This window comes from Lepidochelys kempii, chromosome 6, assembly GCF_965140285.1.
Source record: "Lepidochelys kempii isolate rLepKem1 chromosome 6, rLepKem1.hap1, whole genome shotgun sequence".
Lineage (NCBI taxonomy): Eukaryota > Metazoa > Chordata > Testudines > Cheloniidae > Lepidochelys > Lepidochelys kempii.
Window position 1 is genome coordinate 64,478,529 of NC_136385.1, and position 24,665 is coordinate 64,503,193.

Consider the following 24,665-nt stretch of genomic DNA (forward strand, 5'->3'; position numbering starts at 1 on the left):
AGAGAAGGAGGGGAATCTCACATCTGTTAAGTCTCCTGTTTCCCTGGGAGACTCCTAGTTCTATGAGTTCCCCAGTGAGTGTCTGAACCACCTGGGGAAACAAGGAGGCTTAAACAGGAAGTGGGGGTGAAATGCTCCATCCTCAAACCCTCATCTTTATGGTTTTAGCTAGGTTGCTCTGGTTTATGGATGGAGCAACTTAGCTGAGACCTTAAGGACCAGAGGTGGATGGGGTAGCGTTCACCCTGACCTCATGTCAGACCTCAGAGCTGTTCATTTCCTGTGTGAAGCAGGGAAGGGCTTTCACAGGGTTAGCTGGGGCTGTAGCGAGATGAACAGCAGGAATAGAGCCAGCAGTGATTGCAGAGCAGGGGCTGGAGATAGAGTGACCAGATGTCCCGATTTTATAGGGACAGTCCCGATTTTTGGGTCTTTTCCTTATATAGACTCCTATTACCCCCCACGCCCTATCCCAAATTTTCACACATGCTGTCTGGTCACTCTAGCTGGAGATGGCATCTATGATTCCAGCTGTCAGAGGAGATGGACAAGTGTGTCTGAAACAGCCCATTAGTGATGGAGTCTCCCACTGAAGGAACTTGGCTCCTCCTGCTTGGGGCTTGTTTGGAGTCTAACATTATTAATGGCATTAATGTGGCATTTTTCTTGGTTTAGCTGAAGGAATACAGGTCTCATCCCCTCACCCTGGTGTCTGGGCTCCTCGCTCCCCCTCCATTAGTGGCTGTTGGCATTTCTGATAGGAGACACTCCATCAGACTGCCAGCCAATACTATTTTTAAACAATAAATCCAAATGTTTGACTTCAGTTTTTATTTATGCTTCAGTTTCATTAGGACTTAAAAGACACCTAACTATCTAGTAAAGTTATTTATTTTTACAGATGTTATAACATGCCTATCATGGTTGGGGTGGTGAGCAACTGTTACTGCATGAGGGAGCAGGAGTGGAAAATAAAAACAACTTGTTCATTAAAAAGACTACTTATGCAGATGAGTCCTATGCATATTAAATATGCAAACTGCAACATTGCATTATTTGCATAAAACCTGCAGATAGCTGGGTCATCGGATTTACCAGACACAGGGATATACTTTACACCCAATTCTCCAATGAGGGAAGTGGAACTAATCCCTGGAACAGAATGTTCCCCTCCTACCGTTACCACCTGGGGTGGACTCTCTTTTCCATAATGGCTACCCCATTCCCAGCATAGCCACCATAATCTGAAACAGACTTTCCCTGGTGTTTTGTTTAGAGTAATAATACTACTTAGTCTTTTTGTGGCATCTTCCATTTCAAGGGATCTCACAGTGCTTTTCACACATTAAACCTCATGTCAGCCCTGTGATATAGGTCAGTATTATCCCCATTTAACAGTGAGTGAAATTCAGGCATAGAGAGTATTGCTCACATGTGGGAGCAGGGGCCCTCCAAGCCTCCCAAAGATCTTTTCAGCATTGGAAAAGTGGGCTTATCTCTGCCCATCTCCAAAAGATTCTAGATTTGGAGAACAGACAAATTCCATCCCATGAAAGTCCTGGGATGAGGGAGAAAGGCCACCCGACTTTGGACACATGGAGCTGAGTTGGGAGCAATTTGCTACTCATCTCTCAACTTTTTCCATCTGAAGACTCAGGTAAGGCTGGGTGAGGGCTATTCAAGATACTGCCAATTGTTTTTCATTTATCCAGTACTGCTTATTGGGTAAAATTCTGAAGTACTCACTCAGGGCCAGATTGACTTCAATTAAACTATGCTGATTTACACCAGCTGGGCATCTGGGCCTCAGACTTCAGTGGGGACTTAGCTTGAATAAGGGCTGGGTGAGAACTTCATGTGGTCAACCATTATAATTAAATGTTTCTAAAGAGCCCACCATTGTAATCCCTTGGGCCCCTGCTGAATGTTGATTAACTCTTAACCAGTATACATTTAAACTTCTTAATCCAGTCCAATCTTGCCCACAGAAAGACATTTGTCTCTTGATACAACAATGGTACAATTAGTAGCTGTTCTTGACAGTTCACTTTTACTGGCATTTCCCTAGTATTCCTATCCGCTGTGTGGTATAGTTTGTTTTCTGAACCACAATACTGCATTGTAGCTTACATATTCTGAATTAGCTTTTGTTATATTTTCCCAGTAATGTTTAATTGCTGTCCTATTAACTATTTCCATTTATTTGTATTTAATCTTTATATTATGGTAGTGCCCAAAGACGCCAGTTACGATCAGGGTCACATTGTGTTAGGCACATGAGCACTGGAAGCTCCCTAGAAGTGAGGGGCCACTGGCGCCTGAAGTCCCATCCCCCCTGTTCCCCCAAAGCCCCGCCTTTGCTCCGCCTTTTCCCATGAGGCCCTGCCTCCTGCTTTCTCCTCTCTGACTCTTCCACCTCATTGCTTGCCTTTAAGGCAGGTAATAAGCTGGAGGGCATAGCCTTCCCACTTTTAAAAGTGATGGGACAATGGCCCTCTGCCTGCCGCCCCCAGCTAGGTGCTGTACAGACACATACAAAGACACAGTTGTTGCCCCAAAGATCTTACAGTCTAGTGTTTATGACACTTCATTACCAAGTAGAGTTGTACATACTATGTGGCTAGCTTCAATCCAGGGGTAGGCCAATGTAATCCCAGAAAGAAAGGCTGCTGCAGGGAGATTGTGGCAGTGTGAAGACAGCTAGGATACAAAAAGCACAAAACAGCTGGGATTTAGTGTACTATGTAGGGCAGATGGCACTTATAAAACCTGGGGCTCAGAACATTTTGATGTCTGCTCGTTGAGTTACTGCATGACAAGCCAGGGTGTGAATCTACAACACACCAGTTTGCCGCATACCAAGTCACCAAGTGGACGTTGCTACCGTGCAGTGAAAGTCCCCGAGTGTAGCTAGTTGCTGTGCTGTAAATTTGCTGTGTAGACAAGAGACACGTTCTTGCTGCGAGAGTGGAAGGAAGAGCTTTGTCTTCTATACTAGGTGTCTCTATGAGGTTTTTGTTGTTTTATGAAGGAGCTCTGTATATCCACCTTCACAGTGACCTTCCCTGCATTTAAATGGGTGCTTTCCACTTTTGGACATGGTAACTGCTGCATATAACTTCCTTGTTTCTCTGCAAAGCCTCCTTACTCTAATTCCTGGGCCTGCTTTAGAGGTTGTCTGTACATTTCTGGTTCTGATACTGTGTTAGACACACTAGGCTCCCGGAACAGGATCAGCTATAGGAGGTTGCCCAAGGCCCTGCATAGTTATCAAAGTTTACAACTGAAAACATAGATATCCAGATTCTGCATCAGAAAAGGGCTACACTTGCAGCAAGCTCAACATAATTTGTTGGTCGGCAAAACTGGCAAACAAAGGGGACAGCGAATTTATAGCAGGGCTGTGTCTGATTCAAAACAAGATAGCTGTGCCCATTGTGTCTGCCAGCCCACCTCATCTTCCTCAATGGAGTACTCTCAGGTGAAGATTTTGAGTTGGGGCAACCAGCCAGGTTAGTGGATATACTGTGGTGACCATCTGCTCTATCAATTCATGTTGTTGCTGTTACTGAGCCCACTATATGTCACAGCTTCTGTTGCTGGATCACTCACAATCTGCAAGCAGGAGCTGTTGGTCTGTTTCTCTACCAGCCATACTGGCAGTCTGTCCATTTCCAGACCCTCATTAACCTGGTTTTCAATCATGGGCACTGTGATGGGACATGCTCCCATCCCTAGCAAACTTAACCAGTGTCCCTTCACTCAGGCGGTGCCAATTAGGTGCACCTGCCGAGCATGCGCTGCCCAGAAAAGGGGAGCTTACAAAGGTGAAGCTGGCCAAAGAAAAAATGGGGAGTTTACACAAGAGGAGAGGCTGGTAGAGCTAGCTCTAGGCAGCAACTGGCCTTCCCGCCAACCGCCATTTAGGGTAGACAGACACTCTAGCCCTGAGAGGGGCTCTCCATCAATGCCCTACAGCTGGACTTGAGGAGCAGCACCAGGGACTGGAGGTAACTGGAGTCAGAAAGGACCCTAGGAGTGAGCTTGCCCAAGAGTGGGGTTCTGGAGAGGATGCAGGGGCAAGAGATGATGGCTGAGCCCTGGCTGACTACAGGCATTTAAAGCTGGATATATAAATCCTTATTTAGGCAGCTAAATAAAAGTGGGCTGCTTGCTGATCAGCTGCAGGTTCCACAGACTTCAGTGGGATTTGGAAGTGCTCATACTTCTGAAAATCAGGGCACAAGACACCCTATTTAAGAGCCTAAGTTTAGGCACCTGAGTTTGAAATTGTCATCCTGTGTTTGCGTTAGAGTGTCTGAAAAACTGAATGTAAGCAGTTTCCTCTATCCTCTGTGAATCTGTTTGTCCTCCATAATTAGTTTCAGCTGAGTCTGCCTATATGCCTACAGGGTAAGGGTGCTCTGCAGTCTCTGCAATGAAGGAAGACATCTGCTGTATGGTAGTTCTTCCCTCAAAAAAGGAGTTTAACAGTGGGCAGGGCTCATATATGCAGGCCCATTTTTGTACGTGCAAACTGGAGAGAACCTGAATCAAAGCCCAGCATGTAGATCTAGATTAAGATGACAGTTCATAGTTTAAGAGGGTCTGTAACTAGCTGAATCTGAACACATTAGCATTGAGGAAAGCTGCTATTCATATCTGCGTTTGAAATCTCCATATTTGGGGTGTTTGGTTCCTCGTATGCAGTTAGACCCTTGGAAAAAGAGATGTGGTTTGGACACACGGATGGAGTCTGCATCAGGGGCTTTGGTTCAGGCTCCTCTCGGGGGTAAATGTATAATTCTTTTCTGCTTCATCTCTAAAGGAGGAGGAATCTATGCTGCTGGCTTAGGGGCATCTTCCAGTGTCTTTGCTATGGGTTTCATTCCCCTCTTCATGAGCTTAGGGGATGTATACTATCGTTAATGAGAACTATGTGCACTCGCCTAAGGGAGAACAGACCAATCTGAATTCCCAGATTCATTCCTTTTGTTGGACTGTTCTTGGGAGCTTGAATATGGATAGAGTCTTTATACTGACTATCCCACTAGGGATACAACAGTGTATTTTCCACAAAGTCCTATTGCTACTCAACTTCAGCTGGTGTCTTAAATGTGCTAGATGGGGAGATCCTCCAAGGGAATTACTATGAGCACAGGGAACTCAGTTTAACAGGGTAGATAAGACTCTAGCAGGAATATGGTAGGGATACTGCTGCAAAATGTATGGGGCATCAGATTGGATGATCCAAGTGGTCTTTTCTGACCCAATCTGTCTGACTTTAGGAATCCCCATTACAGAAACAGACATGCTAATCAATGAAGCAGGGGTATTATGCTAGTAACATGCAAAACAAGCTTCCTTGAGCTGTAGGGAAACAGCCTTACTACAGAACATGGACCAATGACCTAGCTGCAAAACCAGTTTTTCCTCAGCCTCATTGGCTAGAATAAAGTTTTCCCAGTTATCCTGTCTGTCCTTAAATTCTATGACTCTAAAATGTCTCTCAAAGCCCTTGGTGCCAGAACTAAAAATCCAAACTCAGTTCCATTAACAAAAGAATTTGTCCAGCATTTTCCTGCACGGTAATGAGACATCTCTATCACTTTCCATCTAGCCTCTTCTACCAATGTCACAGCGTAAGGAGAATCTTCTCTGCTAATTTAATCAACTCAGCATGAAAGCAGAGAAGAGAATTCAGCAACAAATACTGTAAACAGACAACAAAACTCATCTACATCTGACAGATGGGTACATGGATTAGCAGATAGCAAGATATTTTAGCTGCAGAGATATTTAACAGCGGGATATTGGTCTGGTTCTTCAGCTAAGGGAGACTGGAACTAGCATGGTAGTCATAATGATGTAGCGTGACACAATGTTGTTCTTAAGCTCACAGGGAAGGCAGCACTGCCCTGGCATTGCACTTTTGATAAAGACAGTGGTGCCTTTGAAGCTTCATGAATGGTGAAGACAGCACTGTCCCTGGCAGCATGCTCTGAGTAATGGCTGTGATTATCCTATCACGGCATTCTCAGCAAAAGCAGTGGTTACTCCTGGTGCCAAAGGCAGTGTGGCTCATGGCGCTACCATGAAGGTAAAATTGCTCCAGCACTGTGTTTTTGGCAAAGGCTGCATGTGAGCTTCTGGCTTCCCACCTCGACCATAAAGCAGTTTTAAATCTTAATTTTGGCTTATGCTGTGTACAGCCAATTAGCCCCCCATTTCCTTTAACCTTCAAACTCGCTGAACAAGCAGTTTACTTTCATAGCTTCAATTCCATTCTTGATCTTCTCTTCACTCAACCAAAATTCCTCTCGACAAGGCTTCTGACCAATTTGTAGCTGGCCTCTGCAACATTCTCATCCTCTGTTTGCCTGTTTTGCTATTAGCTGCCCTTTACAAATAGAATGTCCTTCCTGAGGTGACCCACCAGGAGCTACCCACTCCATATTCAGGTGCTTCAACAAACCAGCTGATTAACTGATCTATTTCACTTATTTATCCTATGAGTGATCTGTTTATTGTGAAGGAGTCAATTGTCACAGGGGAGGGAAATAAGAATACTGGAACTGAAGTGGGGTATGAGTGTGAAGGTATATAAGAACACTGTGTGGGGGTGAATTTTCTGTGTTTAAATTAAATACAAATAACCAAAACAACACAGACAAACATGTAGCAGAGAAGTCGTGTTCCTATCTTGCCCCGGCTCACTCTGCTTGTATGTTGTACCTTTTTCCTCCTTGGTACATTGTGTTCTTTTCCTCTTCGTTATGTCTGTCCCCGTCTTCGGGGCAGGGACTTTGTCTTCCTCTGTGTTTGGAAAGTGCATACCACATTTTGGGCACTGAGGCAATAGAAGGACATACATAAGACACCCCCTTCTTCGGTGACCTCAAAGTTAACGGACATTTTTTTGTCAGACTGATTAATTTGCTATGCTCCATTTGACCTCTTTGCAGCTATGTGACTTCCCCAGTACAGCAGAGAGGCCATGTCTACACTACGAAATGAGGTCAAATTTATAGAAAGTGGTTTTGTAGAAAGCATTTTTATACAGTCGATTGTGTGTGTCCCCACACAAATGCTCTAAGTGCATTTAGTCGGCGGAGTGTGTCCACAGTACCGAGGCAACCATCGACTTCCAGAGTGTTGCACTGTGGGTAGCTATCCCACAGTTCATGCAGTCTCCACCGCCCATTTGAATTCTGGGTAGAAATCCCAATGCCTGATGGGGCAAAAACATTGTCGCGGGTGGTTCTGGCCCCTCCCTCCCTCCCTCCCTCCCTCCATGAAAGCAACAGCAGACAATTGTTTCGTGCCTTTTTTCCTGGGTTACAAGTGCAGACGCCATACCACGGCAAGCATGGAGCCCGCTCAGCTCACCGTCACCATATATCTCCTGGGTGCTGGCAGATGCAGTACTGCATTGCTACACAGCAGCAGCTCATTGCCTTTTGGCAGCAGACAGTACAGTATGACTGGGAGCCATCCTCGTCGTACTCCAGGGTGCTCTTTTAGCCGACCTTGGTAAGGTCGGTCAGGGGCACCTGGGCAAACATGGGAATGACTCAGCCAGGTCATTTCCCTTTTAAGTTTTGTCTCATGGCGATTCAATCCTGCCAGCAGTCCTATTGCACCGTCTTCCACCGAGCACCCAGGAGATGACGATGGCCAGCAGTCGTACTGCACCGTCTGCTGCCAGCAAGATGTATAAAGATAGATGAAGTGAATCAAAACAAGAAATAGACCAGATTTGTTTTGTATTCATTTTCTCCTCCCTCCCTCCGTGAAATCAACGGCCAGCTAAACCCAGGGTTTTGAGTTCTATCCTTGAGGAGGCCATTCTGTTTCTCCTTGATGCAAAGCCACCCCCTTTGTTGATTTTAATTCTCTGTAAGCCAACCCTGTAAGCCATGTTGTCAGTCGCCCCTCCCTCCGTCACAGCAACGGCAGACAATCGTTTCATGCCCTTTTCCCTGGATTGCCTGAGCAGACGCCATAGTACAGCAAACATGGAGCCCGTTCAGCTCTCCGCAGCAGTTATGACCATTGTAAACACCTCGCGCATTATCATGCAGTTTATGCAGAACCAGCACCTGAAAAACCAGGCGAGGAGGCGACAGCAGCTCGGTGATGAGGACATGAACACAGATTTCTCTAAAACCGTGGTTCCCAGCAATTGGGAGATCATGGTGTTACTGGGGCAGGCTCATGCCATGGAATGCCGATTCTGGGCCTGGGAAACAAGCACAGAGTGGTGGGACCGCATAGTGTTGCGGGTTTGGATGATTCCTACTGGCTCCAAAATTTTCACATGTGTAGGGCACTTTTATGGAACTTTCTGACTTGCTTTCCCCTGCCCTGAAGCACAAGAATACCAAGAGGAGAGCAGCCCTCACAGTTCTCAAGCGAGTGGCGATAGCCCTGTGGAAGCTTTCAACGCTAGACAGCTACCGGTCAGTCGGTAATCAATTTGGAGTGGGCAAATCTACTGTGGGGGTTGCTGTGATGCAAGTAGCCAACGCAATCATTGAGCTGCTGCTATCAAAGATAGTAACTCTGGGAAATGTGCAGGTCATACTAGATGGCTTTGCTGCAATGGGATTCCCTAACTGTGGTGCGGCTATAGACGGAACGCATAGCCCTATCTTGGGACTGGACCACCAGGGCAGCCAGTACATAAACCACATGGGGTACTTTTCAGTGGTGCTGCAAGCACTGGTGGATCACAAGAGACGTTTCACCAACATCAACGTGGGATGGCTGGGAAAGGTTCATGATGCTTGCATCTTCAGGAACTCTGGTCTGTTTAAATGGCTGCAGGAAGCTACTTCCCAGTCCAGAAAATAACTGTTGGGGATGTTGAAATGCCTATAGTTATCCTTGGGGACCCAGCCTACCCCTTAATGCCCTGGCTCATGAAGCCGTACACAGGCACCCTGGACAGTAGTAAGGAGCTGTTCAACTATAGGCTGAGCAAGTGCAGAATGGTGGTAGAGTGTGCATTTGGACGTTTAAAGGGTCGCTGGTGCAGTTTACTGACTCACTCAGACCTCGGCGAAACCAATATTCCCATTGTTATTGCTGCTTGCTGTGTGCTCCACAATCTCTGTGAGAGTAAGGGGGTGACATTTATGGCAGGGTGGGAGGTTGAGGCAAATCGCCTGGCTGCTGAATATGCGCAGCCAGACACCAGGACGGTTAGAAGAGCACAGCAGGAAGCGCTGCGCATCAGAGAAGCTTTGAAAACCAGTTTCATGACTGGCCAGGGTACTGTGTGACACTTCTGTTTGTTTCTCCTTGATGAAAACCCACCCCCTTGGTTGTCTCTAAATTCCCTGTAAGCCACCTGTCCTCTCCCCTTCGATCACAGCTTGCTTGCAAAGGAAATAAAGTCACTATCATTTAAAAAACATGTATTCTTTATTAATTGATTATAAAAATAGGGAGATAGCTCACAAGGTAGCCCGGGTGGGATGTGGGAGGAGGGTAGGAGGGAAGGAAAAGGCCACTTTAAAACTTCTTGAATGACAGCCTTCTGTTGCTTGGGCTGTCTACTGGGGTGGAGTGGTTGGGTGCCCGGAGCCTCCCCCACCGTGTTTTTGGGCGTCTGGGTAAGGAGGCTATGGAACTTGGGGAGGAGGGAGGGCGGTTAAACAGGGGCTGCAGTGGCAGTCTGTGATCCTGCTGCCGTTCATGAACCTCCACCAGATACTGGAGCATATCCATTTGATCCCACAGTAGCCCCAGCATTGCCTCATGCCTCCTCTGATCTTCCTGCCACCACCTCTCCTCACGTTCATCGGCCACTTTGCTGTACTCTGCTATTGTATCCCTCCACACATTCTGCTGAGCTCTGTCAGTGCCAGACGACTGCATGAGCTCAGAGAACATTTCATCGTGCGTGTGTTTTTTTTCACCGCCTTACCTGAGATAGCCTTTGGGACGGAGGAGGGAGGCTTGAAACATTTGCAGCTGCTGGAGGAAAAAAAGGGAGTGAAGTATTTTAAAAGATACATTTTACAGAACAATGGCTATACTCTTTCACGGTGAACAACACTATTCACATTACACAGCACATGTGATTTTGGTACAAGGTCGCATTTTGCATCTTATATTGAGTGCCTGCGGCTTTGGTGTTAGAGATCACACACGCAGTGCCAGGCAACAGAATTCGGCTTGCAGGCAGCCATGGTAAGCCACAGTCTTTCGGCTTCTGCAACCTTCATAATAGCAGCGCCCTCTTCTCCCATACCAAGCAAAGCACGTTGAGTTGGCCATTTAGTGCTGAGGTTTTCCTGTTAACGTGCAGCAGCAAAAACCAAACTAACCCCCCCAGATCCAACTCTCTGGGATCATCTGTTTACCCCTCCCTGCACCGTGTGGCTGGTATCAGGGAAGATCCCTGCTAGCCAAACACGAACAGCTCAGCACCAATCCCCCGCCCACCCCCACGTGGCTAACTGTGGGGAGGGTTTCTTTTCAGCCACAGGCAAGTAGGAACGTCCCCTTAATTAAATTCCCCTATTTCAATCAGGTTACCATGAATGATATCACTCTCCTGAGGATAACACAGAGAGATAAAGAATGGATGTTGCTTGAATGCCAGCAAACACCAGGACCATACCCTGCCAGGCTTTGTCATGCAATGATACCAGATTACTTGCTACTAGCATGGCGTGGTAAAGTGTCCTACCATGGAAGACAGAATAAGGCTGCTCTCCCCAGAAACCTTCTGCAAAGGCTTTTAGAGTACCTCCAGGAGAGCTTCATGGAGATGTCCCTGGAAGATTTCCACTCCATCCCCAGACACGTTAACAGACTTTTCCAGTAGCTGTACTGGCCACGAATGCATCCCAAGTCCTCAGGGCTACTTAATCATTAAAAACGCTTGCTTTTATAACGTGTATTATATTTAAAAAGGTACACTCACCAGAGGTCCCTTCTCCGGCTTTGTTGGGTTGGGAGGGTGTTTCAGTCAGGGTAATAAAAAGATCCTGGCTGTCGGGGAGAACAGTGTGCGGTGTGCTCTCCTCAAGCTCGTCATCCTCCTCCTCATCTTCCCCATCCACAAAATCCTGAGGCATGGCGGAGAGTACCCCATCATCAGAGTCCACGGACTGGGGTGGGGTAGTGGTGGCGGCCCCCTCTAGAATTGCATGCAGCTCAGCATAGAAGTGGCATGTCTGGGGCTTTGTCCTGGAGGGTGCGTTTGATTCTCTGGTTTTCTGGTATGCTTGTCTGAGCTCCTTCAGTTTCACGCAGCACTGTGTTGCATCCCTGCTGTAGCCTCTGTCCCTCATGGCCTCAGAGATTTTTTTGAAATGTTTTGGCATTTTGTCTTTTGGAACGTAGTTCTGATAGCATGGATTCCTCTTCCCATACAGTGATCAGATCTAGTACCTCCCGTTCGGTCCATGCTGGAGCTCTTTTTCGATTCCGGGACTGCATGGTCACCTGTGCCGATGAGCTCGCCTGGCCAAACAGGAAATGAGATTCAAAAGTTCCCGGGGCTTTTCCTGTACACCTGGCCAGTGCATCAGAGTACAGAGTGCTGTCCAGAGCGGTCACAATGGTGCACTGTGGGATAGCTTACGGAGGCCAATACCTTTGAATTGTGTCCACACTAACCCTAATTCGAAATGGCGATGTCGATTTCAGCGCTAATCTCATTGGGGAGGAGTACAGAAATTGGTTTTAAGAGCCCTTTATGTAGAAAAAAATGGCTTAGTTGAGTGGATGGGTGCAGGATTAATTTGATTTAACGCTGCTAAATCCGACATAAACTCGTAGTGTAGACCAGGCCAGAGACTGTGCAGCTCCCAATGGGCAGAAGGATTTGCGTGTAATGTTGTTAGAGTGATTTCCCTAAACTCAGCTCTATTTTCCATCTGTTGTGTGCTATTACTTTCACAGGACACACAAGGAGGTGAGATGTTGGCCGGGCACTACAGAAATCTCTTGGGTCACCATGCTGAGCACTAGATAAAAGAACCCTACTTAGTCCAACAGAAAGATACTGTTTTGTGTGTGAGAACTCTTTTCAAATTGGGTTATTTTTGCCTTAAAGCCCCAGTGATTCATTATAGGATTCTGCAGTGAATGATTTTGGGCTCTGATGGCTGAGCTCCATTCAGATTTAACACAGCACATGCAGCATACACTGCCAAAAGATGACAGTTCTTCATGTACAGTAGGTCTCCTAGGAGATGATACGTACAGGGCCAGCATAGCAGAGGGGTAGCATTGGGCTGCCTCTATGGCTCCCGAGGACGGTGATATACTGTTACAGTGCGAACATCTGTAAAACACAGGGCATTCCTGAGGGGGGGTCAGCAGTTGACTCTCTGATACTGAGAGGTAGGTGAACCCCTCTGATCGCTCAGTGGAATTGTACCTCAAATGCCAGGTGACTTTTATAGTCAAATCATAAGCATTAGTCAAATAGCTTGCATTTCTGTCGTGTCTTTCATCCCCAGCTTTGGGCACAGCCTCACTTAGATGAGCAGCTCTTACTCACGCACACAGCCCCTTAGTCCCCCCCTCCGGATTCCAATGGGACTATACACATGAGTAAAAAGTACTTGCCCCAGCAGAGGTTTGCAGGAGCAGGTGCTTTTTGTACAGTACAGTAGTACGACTCTACTATTGAAATGCAGACATATCTGGTGAAGACGTCCTCATCACCTGGCCAGCATATAATACACTGCGCAATACAGGCAGGAGAGGAAATGCAGCAAACCTCTACTACTGCATGAAATGCCATGGGATCATTAATGCACACACAGAAAGGAGCTCAGTTTTTAAGATGTTCTCAAAAAACTCCAGCTCTGCATGACATTCAATTTATCTGTTTCAGATAATGAAGGATTAAAAGCTGAATAAACCCCACTGGGATATGAGCTTCTGGTTCCACAAAGTCTCAGTATTCCTATCCTCAGCTCAGGCCCTTAAAACACCTTCAGGCTATCACACCTGTTAACCAACCAGGCATCAAGTCGAGACTATGCTATAACATGATCTTGCTTCTAATGCCTTGTTATTGAAAGACATTGCAGGACAAATTCTGGCAATTCTGGCATTCTTCAGGACCAGATTCTCCATTGCCCTGCACCTTATATAGTCATTTACACCAATGGCAAGTGGGCCTAAAAGGCTACCAAATTGGAAAGGTAATAATGATCCATACCTACTTTGCACTAATGTACTTGATGACACATGGGGCAGGGCAACCGAAAACCTAGCCTTCAGTGGCTATTCAGTCCCAACTTTTTGACTTCACTGAGAGTTATGCCTGAATAAGCACAAAGCAAAAACTAAGGCAGGATTTCAGAATTTAATTCAGAGTGCTGAAAACTGAGCCAGAGAAAGAGCTGGTTTCAGCAGGTGCATCTCAAAGCCTGCAAAGCCCTATCCAGAGATCAGTTTTCAAGCATTATGGAGCTATGCGCTGCAGCTGACTCTCACATACAAAATGCCCCATCATCTTTTCCATGTGCACAACTTAATACCAATCAAAGGTAAATGGCAGGAAGCGTTAATATGTAGGGATGTAATAAATATGGTTAGGTAACCTAGTGAGCATTATGGGGGGCTGTAAGGGCTTATATATAAAAAGCTCTAAAAAAGACCACAAAAATACCTAAAATAACCCCATTCCCCCTTCACTGTGCAACAGCAGCCCTGTGCTACAGACACGCTATCCCCCATGTACTGTAAGAGGGTAAAATTAATAATGAATATAGGGTTGGATGTCCTACCTGTGCTATCCTGGCACCTGCCCCCTTATTGGCTAGTAGCAGCATTGCAGTATTCCACATAGGTTTGCCAGACATCATGGGTGGGATGACATGAACCAAACATTTATTTCTAAATTACTGCTAGGTAAAAAAGCAAAACTCCCAATGTTGCAGAAGTCGAGACAGGTCCAAACTGCAGAATTTGGATCCAGATCTGAACTTCTTCAAATTTTGGATGGCTGGGGCTGGGAGTTTAGTTTGAGCCCACCTCTGGGGAGAAGTTTGTTCAGAATCAATCTGATAATATCCTGGTCACTGGTGCCATTGGTCTTCAGACACAAGGTATCACTACTGTTGCCCTTGTTGTACCTTAGCTAAAATAGTGGGGCTAGGAGTGGTGGCAACACCAGATTTTTCTCTCTCTTTTAAATAGGAGGAAGAAGAAAAGTGTTAGACTGGGTGGAGTCTGGGGCAAGTAGGGGTGGGTTCACAGTGAGAACCGCCTGTATGGGAGGATGAAGAAGCTGACCTCCACCACAAGTATGTCTCCTGTTTTCACTAAAGCACGTTACATTTATGTTATTTATAGATTTAGATTTATGACAAAATATACTTAAAATGTGCCTGTCCATTACTCTAGGCACTTTTGGCAGATATTTAGGAGAACAATCCAACTAAGATCCACAGCTAATCCACAACACAACTCAAACCCCAGCCAAAAGCTTCATCCAAGCGAACCAAACATCAGCCTTCCTCAGGCGCTCTGGGCTGATGACAGGGCTCTCAGCCTCTTTAGTGGCTCCAGAATTGCTCTTCAGAGACAGCACGCCTGCTTGCTTACTGATTTTGAAGCAGCTCTGATGTGCTTTGCGGAGGATTTCACAGCTCTTCTTGATGAGAATGGCCCATGGGAAGCAGGGCTGGGAGGATGGGGGAGCTATGGAGCAAAAATGGAAGGGGGAAAAATATGTGTGAGTTACGAAAGGGACATAGATAACAGCTTGGGGAAGGCTGCTATGTCATTTCACAATTGAAAGAAATGAATCTGTTTTTCCTAGCAATTCAGGAAAAGGAGGATGAAAAAATTGTTTAGGTTTATAAAATGTTAACTGGATTGGTGGTATTTATACTGCACTATTTAGCTAATGGTCCCACAAAATACTACAGAGTTTGAGGTTTTCATTCTTTGTAGGAAATCAGTGTTCTGGTTAATGGAGAGATTGTGGCACTTGCTATCTGGGAAGTGCCAAGTCTCTATAAATAAGGCAATAGAAGCCAAAAATGATCAGTAGTACAAGAGGGAAAATCCATTCCTTGCCTTGACTTGAAAACCGCTGCCCCCACACTATTTCAGTCTCTGTTCCCTCCACATCTCAGATGATACATATGAGTCCTGAACTGCAAAGTACCACCCATTTTTCAGTCCTCGGAACATGACCACAGCTCTTTCAATGCACCTCTGTCTTGTCCTACAGCATATTCTACTAGCCAGTCCTTGTTTACGAAGGGAAATTGGGAAGTCTATGATTTTCTTTTCAGTTGACATTCATTTACCCTCCCAGTTTCTTTTCTCTCTGACCACTTGGGAAAAAATGGCTGAAATAAAAGATTAATGTGTTTATCTCCTATATTACTAAGCCCCCAAAGGCTTGAGTCAGTTCACACCAGATGTACATCTGTGTAACTCCATTTATTTCACTGGACTTTCTCCTGATCTACACCAATGTAAGTGGAAAATCAGGCTGTTATATTTTAACATATATTCCTCATTTAAAAAAAACAGTTTCAGGAGTTAAAAATAAACTAGTCTCACCCTCCTCCTTCCATCTCCCAGCCCTGGTGATTTGTATTATAACTTCAGGCCCAAATCATCAACAATTGCCACTGATTTTGCGTGCCTCAATTTTTGGATCCCCAGGTGGGGACATTTTAAAACCTGATTTTCTAAAATTCTGAAGTCAGTGGCAGCTGGACATGCTCAGCACCTCTGAAGAATTAAGCTTAAAACGTCTCAAATGGAGGCACCCCAAAAGAATGGTCCGTTTTGATAACTGGGGCCCTAGTGTCTGGTACCAAGTTCCAGCTGAGAGGAGGGGAATACCCTCAACTACCAATGAAAGCAGCTGAGACCTTCTGCAGCTGCTTTTGTGTGGCTATGGGGGGACAAACACAGCCAAGGGCAGGACTGCCCCTGCAGAAGCCATGCTTGCAGTGGGAAGAAGCAGCCAGAACAGCCACATACAGGAAATCATTTGTGCAGAATGACTAAATCCTCTGTTGACTTGAAAGTGCCTTTCCTTGTAGAAGCCTTTAATCTGTTCCATTTCCCACTCTCTGGTTCCATGTCCCAGTCCCCTAGTCCCATATTCAATTCCAGTCTGCCCTTGGGTCCATGTCCCAGTCCCACACCCTCCTCAGGCTCTTTTTCCCAATGCCCCACCTCACTCCTTTTCCTACTGGCTCCTTGTCCCCTTGCCACCCCCCCAGGCCCAGCTTCTCGCTCCTCTGCATGCCATCCAGCCTCCTTCCTCCTCCTGGCTGTCTGGGCCCCAGCTGGGGTAGCACTGAGAGCATATGTAAGACAGGCTCCCTACTATCAGTTCCTGTGGCCTGTGCCAAAGTGGCCCAGAGCAGCCAGGAGGTACCAGTATATAAAAAAAATCCTGCTCAGCCCCTGCGACCCTGGGATGGAGCATGCTCAGTGCAGAAGGAACCACTGGAGAAAGTTAGCTGCCACACCAGCACGTTTCTACTGAGCGTGTATGAATTGAGAATTTTTGGCAGCTCACAACTTGGTTAAATTTGAGCAGATTTTCACAGAAAGAGCAAAAGGCACAAATAGGACTACATTAATGCAAACTAGGTATCTTTTAGTCCACACTAGGAGTATCTACATGGGGCAGATAAAGCACAAAATGTTAGTGCACACTGCAACTCACACCCCCATGGTCTGCATTATGGGGCTGTGTAGACAAACCCTTAGCTCCCTTTGAAAGAGAATTCCAGAGTTCACAATAAATGCAGAGTCAGTGCACTACAATGAATTGTACAAATCTCAAAGCAGATTAACTCAAAAGGCTGCGAATTAAATCCCAGTGTAGATAAGTCGGAAGCCATCTTTGTCTGTGCATAGCGTTCCTTCCAAGTTTTGTCATGGACTAGTTAGGAGAGGAGGACAGAAGCACACAAAATATCTATTTAAGCTGCAATCCTCCCAGTATTTAAGGGCTGGACACCTCCCCCGTAAAAAATCCGGAGCACTGGATTTTATGTCTAGCACTGCTACTGACTGTGTGACCTTGGGCAAGGCACTTCACTTCTCTGTGTCTCTCAGTCTTCCCATCTGTGAAATGGGGGCCATGATATCTGCCTAACTCACAGGGGATTTACTCGGCTTAATTAACTAATATTTGCAAAGCACTTGGAGGTTATTTGACAGAAGAAGCTATAGAAGGGCACGAAATAACATTTAAGTCCAAGTTCTATTGGCCAGACTTTCCCCCTCCACTTTTCATCTCCAGGAGAACAAAGGCTCTGTGACATGGTGCATGGGCACTGCTTGCTTTCCAGTATACAAGAGGTTAACTCCAGCTTCCCCTGCCCCATTCCTTGTACAGGTATCAGGAGATGGGCTATAAGAAGGGATGCTGGGGAGGCAGAAGAGGGAAGTATCTGTGAGAGAACAGAGTTAGGCTGGTTCTGTTATATTTGTTTTTACATAAAGTAGGTTGTTCTTAATGCACGATTATAAAGATTTTCTCCCTCTCACAAGAAATCCTTGGTGATTATTGTGCTGTCATCCCACCAGTTTACAGCCTCTTCATCTAAGAGGACTTTAATACAGAGCTATAAAAAGCCTGCAGACATAAATAAGGTCTGCTGCTGTCCCTTTAATCAAAAAAACCTAAAGGAAGTAGGAAGAAGCTTTTGGAGGGCAATCTGCTTAGAAGAGTAAAGGCTAAATGTGGAATAATCCTTGAGGCCTCTTATTTAGCCTGTTATGCTTTGGCCAAAGAGTAAACACAACTCTCCCTCTAATCAGTAGTCCTTCAAAGCTGTAACATGTGAGTTGGTCGGTCACCCTGTGTGTACAACGTGCATCTTCTTGTCTAGCAGCGGCAGCTGTTCTGGTTTGCTTTAGCAAAGGGGCAGGAGATACAAAAGTTCTTTTTTAAGAAAGTAGATAACTAATGAGAAATGCAAAACTTATTTTTGGGGGGAGATGCAAGATGCAACTTAATAGTGATGCACTAAACAGTGCACAACCCATACTTCCAGTCCTCTGCACGTTGGGGTGGAAAGCAGGGATTTTGGGAACTGCCCCATCCGGAAAAATCTGTTTCTTTAGGTCCCACTTTGAGAGGCATCCCTATTACTTATTTTTTGTACTACCACAGGGCCTAAGAGCTGTAGTCCTGGACAAGGACCCCATTGTGCTAGGTGCAGTACAAACTCAGAACCAAAAAGATAAGGAGTACTTGTGGCACCTTAGAGACTAACCAATTTATTTGAGCATGAGCTTTCGTGAGCTACAGCTCACTTCATCAGATGCATACCGTGGAAACTGCAGCAGACTTTATATACACACAGAGATCATAAAACAATACCTCCTCCCACCCCACTGTCCTGCTGGTAATAGCTTATCTAAAGTGATTATCAAGTTGGGCCATTTCCAGCACAAATCCAGGTTTTCTCACCCTCCACCCCCCCACACATAAACTCACTCTCCTGTTGGTAATAGCCCATCCAAAGTGACAACTCTCTACACAATGTGCATGATAATCAAGGTGGGCCATTTCCTGCACAAATCCAGGTTCTCTCACCCCCTCACTCCCCTCCAAAAAAAAGGGGGGTGAGGGTGTGAGAGAACCTGGATTTGTGCAGGAAATGGCCCACCTTGATTATCATGCACATTGTGTAGAGAGTTGTCACTTTGGATGGGCTATTACCAGCAGGAGAGTGAGTTTATGTGTGGGGGGGTAGAGGGTGAGAAAACCTGGATTTGTTCTGGAAATGGCCCAACTTGATGATCACTTTAGATAAGCTATTACCAGCAGGACAGTGGGGTGGGAGGAGGTATTGTTTTATGATCTCTGTGTGTATATAAAGTCTGCTGCAGTTTCCACGGTATGCATCCGATGAAGTGAGCTGTAGCTCACGAAAGCTCATGCTCAAATAAATTGGTTAGTCTCTAAGGTGCCACAAGTATTCCTTTTCTTTTTGCGAATACAGACTAACACGGCTGTTACTCTGAAACCAAAAAGATGGTATCCCAGGGACAATTGCAGCCAGCGGAAGCCCTGGTGACATGGCTCTGATGGAGCTGTACTGCTAGGCAGAGGAGGCGGGATTCAGGGTCTTGTAGCTGGGGTGCAGGTATAGAGCCTCCCTGCACATTACTGGCCTCCTGTGGAGATGTGCAGGACTGGGAATAGATCTGCATCTCATTCAGGAAGTATAGCTGTAGGGAGAATACTACTCTTCCCTCATGGAACAAAGTGGATTCCTTTGTGGAATTTTTCATTCTCGTAGGTAACCTCTGGTGGGTTTTATCCCAGGAAAGCTTGATCTGGCCTGTAACGATTTCCCAGGACAGGAGAATGTATTTTCTCCTCCATAAAAATGTGCTAGGTATCAGTCAAATAGTCTAGTTCTTTGGAGATGTCTATTTCTAGACAGGTTTCAGAGTAACAGCAGTGTTAGTCTGTATTCGCAAAAAGAAAAGGAGTACTTGTGGCACCTTAGAGACTAACCAATTTATTAGAGCATAAGCTTTCGTGAGCTACAGCTCACTTCATCAGATGCATGCATCTGATGAAGTGAGCTGTAGCTCACGAAAGCCTATGCTCTAATAAATTGGTTAGTCTCTAAGGTGCCACAAGTACTCCTTTTCTTATTTCTAGACAGCAAGAATAAACGGGAGAATGATCCATCCTGTGCATTTTGTGACTGAACTGGTTTTGGTCTGCCTACACCAGGTCTGTTTCTGCATTGACATGAATAAACTGAATAGCACTGGTTCGTGCAAAGGCAATGGGAGTACTCTCGTGAACAAGTGCTAGGCAGCAGGAGTCAGAGCTGCAGAACTGGGCACTTAGTAAGCTCTGGGGTAGGGACTGTGGGTCTTCTGAGCATGTGCTTAAGTGTTCTCCTCCCACACTGTATAACTCTAAAGAAATAATGAATAAGTAGAAGATAATCTTGAGAGATCTAATGAATAGAGACTCTGAGATTTACCTTCGTTTTTCAACTGGCTGAATAATCTGAAACTTTTTGCTACTGTGTAAAACTGTTTGCTGAAGATACATGTGGCAGGCTGCCTTGGGTTACCAAGAGAAACTGTTGTGCCGATTCCTGTTCAGGAATTTGCTGAATGGGTCCTGTCCTTTACCTAGCAGGAGCCCAGCAAAGTCATCCAAATGATGAGGGATTTACACTGACAAAAGCTGTTAAGTATTCTATCCTCCACCATTCACATCAGGTTAATTCCCCACTGGTTTGCCCTTAGGCATGCTAATTACTATTAAATTCTTGATGGTAATTGATCTGCTTGACATTAGAACACTTTGCTCCTTCAAAATCTCATTTGTTGTTGCTGTTGTACTTTGTTTCTTTGTGACAATCTTCCTCTGGAGCCTCAGTTTAGTGGAAGCTCCTTGAATGAGTGCAGTGAGACTCGATGTTCATGCAAGTAACTCTCAGCTTTATTATCACCATTTTATTATTTGTATTCCAGTTAGGGTGACCGGACAGCAAGTGTGAAAAATTGAGATGGGGGTGGGGCGTAATAGGCGCCTATATAAGAAAAAGCCCCAAATATTGGGACTGTCCCTATAAAATCGGGACATCTGGTCACCCTAATTCCAATAATAGCACCAAGAGGCCCCAGCCAAGATCAGGGCCCTCTTGTGCCAGGCACTGTATATATACATAGTGAGAGAGAGTCCCTGCCTTGAAGAGTTCACATTCAAATAGACAGGAAAAAAGGTGGGAAGGGAAACATAGGCATGGAGAGATTAAGTTACTTGGCCAAGGTCATACAGCAGGCACAGCTGATATTATCATAGAATCATAGGGTTGGAAGGGACCTCAGGAGGTCATCTAGTCCAACCCCCTGTTCAGAGCAGGACCAACACCCACTAAATCATTAGAACAGGAACAGGCAAACTTTTTGGCCTGAGGGCCCCATCAGGGTATGGAAATTGTATGGCGGGCCATGAATGCTCACGAAATTGGGGGTAGGGGTGCGGGAGGGGGTGAGGGCTCTGGCTGGGGGTGCTGGCTTTGGGTTTGGTCCAGAAATTAGGAGTTCAGGGTGCAGAAGGGGGCTCCGGGGTGTGGTGTGTGTGGGGGTGAGGGCTCCGGGGTGGGGCTGGGGGGTTTGGGTGCAGGAGGGGCTCCAGGCTGGGACCAAGGCATTCGGAGGGTGGGGGGAGATCAGGCTGGGGCAGGGGTACGGGGGAGGGGTGTGGGCTCTGCGGTGGCCAGAGACGAGGTGTTTGGGGTTTGGAGGGGGATAAGGGATGGGGCAGGCTGTTGGGGTACTGGGCGGGCTGAAGGCTCTGACTGCATGTGCAGGTCTGGGGTGGGGCTGGGGATGAGGGGGCTCTGGGCTGGGATTGAGGGGTTCAGAGGGCAGGAGGGGTTCAGAGATCAGGGCTGTGGCAGGGGATTGGGGAGCGGGGGGCGCTCAGGAGTGCAGGCTCCGGGCGGTGCTTACCGCAAGTAGCTCCCAGAAGCATGTCCCCGCTCTGGCTCTGAGGGAACTGCGGCCAACGGGAGCTGCAGGGGCGGCACCTGCGGATGGGGCAGCGCGCAGAGCTGCCTGGCTATGCCTTCGCGTACTACGTAGGAGCCAAAGGGGGGTATTGCTGGCTGCTTCCTGGGAGCCACGTGGTGTGGGGCAAGCCCCTGGCCCCGACCTTGCTCCCTGGCTGGAGTGCGGCAAACTCCCGACCCTGCTCCCCAGCTGGAGCTGAGGGCCAGATTAAATGGTCTGACGGGCCCGATGTAGCCCACCCCTGTATTAGAACCTAGGTCTCCTGACTCCCAAACTGGGCCCCTATTCAAATGTGTGAAACCCCTGGAAAAGGTTAGTGAGTCACTCCTAGGCTTGGTTGAAAGGGCATTTGAAAGCTTTGTTGACCATTAGAAATATGTGGATGTTTAACACTTCTTACTCCTTTTTTTGTTTAATAAATATCTTTTGGAGAGGTAACATCAACTATGTAGTAGTGTATAGGGAAGAAGGAAGATGCGCAGTTACATGTCAGTGTTTGAAAGCTGTAAATAGGGATATCTGGGAAGTAAACAGGGGCATGCCTCTTGATCCGTTTGCTTGGATCTCCTTAACAAAATGGTTCATTCTTCTTTAATACAGAAAGAAAAGTTCAAAGAGCCCCCCAGCTGTCAAAACAGCCAAGCTCACTCTAGTAACATTGCTTCAATAACACATCCTTAAGTTCTCCAAATAACATCCACATAGACTAGGGGCTTCTGCCCTGTAGCATGGTGGTGGGGCTATGGGCTTCTGCCAGGGACAACTGGTGCCTGCTGAGAGTGGGGAGGCACAATTTAAAGGTTTGGACATTCCCCCCCTCCCCTTACTCTCAGCAGCCACTCCCTGCAGCTCCCAACCATTTGCTGCTGCCTTTTCACTGGGAGCTAACAGCTGGGCGCTGGAGGGAGGGGCCACTGCTTTAGCTCTATGGGGAGAGGGAGCAGCAAAAGCAGTGGCTCTCCCTGCAGCTCCCAGCTTGCTGGCTCCAGCAGCTGCCCTGCAGGGAGGGGGCCTGGCAGCTGCCCCATGTGACCTAGTGCGGCCAGCAAACCGTGGCAAAAATCTGGGGGACATGTGGCCCCCACACACATCGTCTCTGGCTCTTCTGCCCAGTGGGAAGGGGCGTATCGGAGCTTTAGTCCTATGGGAGGCGCCTGCCGGGGCTTGGGGCTTCAGCAGGAATGAGGCTGAAGCCACAAGCCCCAACAGAGGTCTTCCACAGGGCTGAAGCTCCGATACCCCCCTTCCCACTGGGCAGAAGCCTCGAGCCGTGGCAAGTGCCTCCTGCAGGGCTGAAGCCTCAAGACCCCTGGCAGGTGCTTCCCATAGGGCTGAAGCCTCAAGATCCCTCTCCCCACAGGGCAGAAGCCCCTAGCCCCACCGTCCTGTTGTGGAACTGAAGCCCTGAGCCTTGGACCAGCAGGGTGCACCTCCTGTGGGGCTGCAGCCCCAAGCCCTCCCCCACTCCAGCAAGGCTGAAGCCTTGAGCCCCAGCATGCGCACCCTGGCTCTTGAACCTCTGAAGATTATATGTGGCTCAGAGGGTCAGTAAGTTTGGCCACCCCTGAGGTAGACAAACACGTGATCTGGTACACAAGGAGACACTGCTGGCCAAAACCAGGCTAGATTTGGCAATTGTAGAATGAATATAAAATAAAAATGGCAAACCTTTTACCTCTTGACAGCCAGGCACCTCTAGCCTACAGGAATATAGCAGCTCTCCTTGACTCATGGGCATATCAGAATTTATTATTCCTTTTGGCTTCTAAATTAAATTATTGTGCATGCCATATTATATGTGGAGCTGGCAGCACTGCCTATTATTACAGTTCCCCAACACTTCCCATTATAAGACCCTCTTTTCAGTTGCTTATAATTTTGCTAAAATTTGGGCTAAAATATTTCATACCAGCTAATTTATAAGCTGATCTCGTGAGTATGATTATGTCTCCCTTTAGTCACTGGTCCTAGCAACTACACAGCCTATTATTGCTACCTCTTAGCCATACCCCTGTCTGCCCCCCCGGATCTGGCAGCCAGGACCAGCGGGTGGGGAGCCAGAGGGCCAGGCCCCAGGGCACTGGAGGCTGGCAGCAGAGCCCTGGCGAAAAGCTGAGGGTGCTGCAGCATGCCCTGCACCCTCATCCCTGCGCCTATGCTTGTAGGTAAAGGAGTTCTCTTTTAGCTTGAGCATTAGGGACCTGTGCTTTTGTTGTTGAAGGCCTGAGGTTCCATACCTACTGATGACCATGGTGTCTGTATGTGTATGTGAACTTAGTTTGTTTTGCACACCCACATAGGGCCAGAATAAGGGAGCCCTAACTGCTGGAGGCATATGATTATGTCAGAATCTTAAGAAAAACTTGAAAATCTGACCCAAATGTAATCAACACAGTGATATCTGCCCACAGCTGCAGATGGCCTGGAATAGTAGCTCTGAGAGGGATGAACTGCCCTATGCATCTTAATGGGGTATTAACTGCAAACTTCACTGCTCTGGGAGAACCCTGCCAACACCACCTTACACTGGTGTGGACAGGAGGAGAAGAGTGCTATAAATCCAGCCCATGCCCCTTGCAGATACCCCTATATACTGGGGGATTTGCTGCTGCTGCTGCAGCTATCCTGCCTTTCTGGAGGAAGAGAGAGAACGCTGCTTCTCCTGAGGTGAGGGGGAACTCTGCATCTGGAGAAGACAAGGAGACCTGTGCTACTGCCACTCTGGGAGAAGTGGGGGGCCCTTGTTATTGCCATGCCAAGTGGGCAATGGGGCTGTGATAGCGCATCCCAGATTGCCTTAATCTGGCCCTGGGTATCTCTATACCCTGCCCACTCCAGTGGAATATGCAAACAGCTTTCCCTCCCTTCTCCAGCCTTTTTCATTGCAAGCCCATCTTAAAGTCCATTTTTGACTGCAGACTTTTTTACTACACTAGGTGGCACTCTTTCTCCATTTCAGAGGAGCAGCCGTGTTCGTCTGTATCCGCAAAAAGAAAAGGAGTACTTGTGGCACCTTAGAGACTAACCAATTTATTTGTGCATGAGCTTTCGTGAGCTACAGCTCACTTCATTGGATGCATGCAAATAAATGCTCAAATAAATTGGTTAGCCTCTAAGGTGCCACAAGTACTCCTTTTCTT

The 24,665-nt window shown here is 46.9% G+C and overlaps 2 protein-coding genes across 5 annotated transcripts in view; both read left to right on the plus strand.

The window, feature by feature from the left end:
* The window catches only part of TMEM229B (transmembrane protein 229B), a 68,723-nt gene extending 66,999 nt beyond the window's left edge, over positions 1-1,724 (plus strand). The window contains exon 5 of one of the 2 annotated variants that reach the window (XM_073348433.2): positions 1,516-1,724. The gene's annotated coding sequence lies outside the window, so the exon portion shown is untranslated. The remainder of the gene's footprint in view (positions 1-1,515) is intronic. The other variant, XM_073348435.2, reaches the window with a different exon arrangement.
* RAD51B (RAD51 paralog B) overlaps positions 1-24,665 on the plus strand; it is a 713,264-nt gene that overhangs the window by 66,816 nt on the left and 621,783 nt on the right. The window lies entirely within an intron of this gene.